Source organism: Cebus imitator, unplaced genomic scaffold, assembly GCF_001604975.1.
Source record: "Cebus imitator isolate Cc_AM_T3 unplaced genomic scaffold, Cebus_imitator-1.0 Scaffold316, whole genome shotgun sequence".
Taxonomy (NCBI): domain Eukaryota; kingdom Metazoa; phylum Chordata; class Mammalia; order Primates; family Cebidae; genus Cebus; species Cebus imitator.
The window spans coordinates 402,811-405,396 of NW_016107631.1; the positions used below are offsets into that span (position 1 = coordinate 402,811).

The 2,586-nt window shown below is 44.3% G+C and overlaps 1 protein-coding gene across 2 annotated transcripts in view; it reads left to right on the forward strand.

The window, feature by feature from the left end:
* HNRNPUL2 (heterogeneous nuclear ribonucleoprotein U like 2) overlaps positions 1 to 2,586 on the forward strand; it is a 16,277-nt gene that overhangs the window by 8,395 nt on the left and 5,296 nt on the right. The gene's annotated exons all lie outside the window — the stretch shown is intronic.

The following is a 2,586-nucleotide window of genomic DNA, read 5'->3' on the forward strand; positions in this document are numbered from 1 at the left end:
AGGCAAGAGAATTGCCTGAACCCAGGAGGCGGAGGTTGCGGTGAGCTGAGGTGGTGCTATTGCACTCCAGCCTGGGTAACAACAGTGAAACTCTGTCTCAAAAAAAAAAATATATATATATATATATATATATATGTATATATATATATAAATCTGAAGAGGAACTTAATGGTTGTGAGCACTTGAAGATGAATGAGCAAAGAGAAGCAATAACCCTTGACTCATTGTTTTTTTTTGTTTTGGTTTTTTGTTTTGTTTGGTTTTGTTTTGAGACAGAGTCTCACCTTGTTGCCCTGCCCGGAGTGCAGTGGTGTGATCTTGGGTCATTGCAATCTCAATGACTAGATTCAAGGACTAGATTCAAACAGTCCTCTCCCCTCCAGTTCCCATAACTGAGATTACAAGCATGTGCCAATGCCTAGCTAAATTGTGTGTTTTTAGTAGAGGTGGGGTTTCACCATGTTGCCCAGGCTGGTCTTGAACTCCTGACTTCAGGTGATCTGCCCTCCTCAATCTCCCAGAGTGCTGAGATTACAGGTGTGAGCCCGTGCCCAGCTGCCTTGACTCATTTTGGAAAAGTTACAGAGAGGGAAATAGTGATATAAACTATAGGATAATTTAAACTCAAGGGAGAGGTTTCCTTCAGTCAGTTATTCAGTAAGTAAATATTTCTGGCACATCTACTACTTGTGTAACACTGTCCTAGACGTAGGAAAAAGTATAGCAAATGAAGCTCAGCCGGGCACAGTGGCTCACATCTGTGATCCCAGCACTTTGGGAGGCTGAGGTGGGCAGATTACCTGAGGTTGGGAGTTTGAGACCAGCCTGGGCAACAAGGTGAAACCCCATTTCTACTAAAAATATAAAACCTATCCAGGCACTGTGGTGCACACCTGTAATCCCAGCGACTTGGGAGGCTGAGGCTGGAGAATCGCTTGAAACCAGGAGGCGAAGGTTGCAGTGAGCTGAGATTGCAACACTGCACTCCAGCCTGGGTGACAAAGTGAGACAATGTCTCAGGGAAAAAAAAAAAAGAAATGAAGCTCAGCTTACTGGAATTTATATTCCATGAAAGCAGAGAGAGTTTGTTTTTTTTTTGAGGTGGAGTTTTGCTCTCATCTCCCAGGCTGGAGTGCAATGGTGTAATCTTGGCTCACTGCAGCCTCCGCCTCCCAGGTTCAAGCGATTCTCCTGTCTCAGTCTCCTGAGTAGCCGAGATTACAGGTGGCCACCACCATGCCCAGCTAATTTTTGTATTTTTAGTACAGATGGGGTTTCATCAGGTTGGCCAGGCTGGTCTCGAACTCCCAATCTCAGGTGATCTGCCCACCTCAGCCTCCCAAAGTGCTGGGATTACAGGCGTGAGCCACCATGCCTGGCCCTGCCATATTTTCATTCAAACCATAATAATCTCCTTGCAGCTGAGCATGGTGGCTCACACCTGTAATCCCAGCACTTTGGAAGGCTGAGGCGAGTGGATCATCTGAGGTCAGGAGTTTGAGACCAGCCTAACCAACATGGAGAAACCCTGCCCCTACTTTGAAAAAAAAAAAAAAAGCCTGGCATGGTGGCGCATGCCTGTAATCCCAGTTACTCGGGAGGCTGAGGCAGGAGAATCCCTTGAACCCTGAAGCTGAAGTTTGCAGTGAGCTGAGATCATGCCACTTGAGCTTGGGTGACAGAGCAAGACTCTGTCTTCCAAAAAAAAAAAAGATAAAATATGGCAGTTCGAATGAATGATCTCATTGGTATAACTTGATTTCTGGTATCACATTATGTTTGTGTTTTGTTTTGTTTGTTAATTTGGCTAAAATTCGTAATGAAATATATAAGCCAGAAACAAGGTTTATACAAGAAAGAAATATTAATAACAAATGTTAATATTAACTATTAATATTTTGATCGATTCTCCTTTCTACTCTTCCCTTAAAAATGTGATTTTTCTCCTTGCTGCCTTTAGTTCCTGACTTCCCCCCTGCTTTATCAACTACTCGTTCTTCCAATTCTGATAATTCCCAGGCATGGGAACTCATTTGCTAATGTATGAGGCAGATCCTCAGAGTTTACTCAGAATGAACTATGCTAGTCCATAACTCTTACTTAGGCATTCAGAGAAATATAGGTCAGTTTTATAAAACTGAGGGCCAACTGGATTCATGTAAGAATGATGAAAGCCCCATTGAACTGAATTTCCACTGGGACTCAGCTTCTGAACTTCACATCCAGAAACTGGCAGATGTGGTGTTGGCCTATCATGGACAGGTGGTAAATGAGAGCCCTTGTGCTCTCATCTTCTCCTTGTATAGATAAGGAGATGCCTTTATGCTTGGATCAGTTTCTCATTGAGTCTGTGTTCTGTCACTGAAGCTGGAGTGCAGTGGCACGATCTCGGCTCATTGCAACCTCAGTCTCCCGAGTAGCTGGGATTACAGGCGCCTGCCACCATGCCCCGCTAATCTTTATATTTTTAATAGAGCCAGGGTTTCACCATGTTGGCCAGGCTGGTCTCGAACTCCTGACCTCAAGCAATCTGCTTGCCTCAGCCTTTCAGAGTGCTGGGATTATAGGTGTGAACAATCTGCCTGC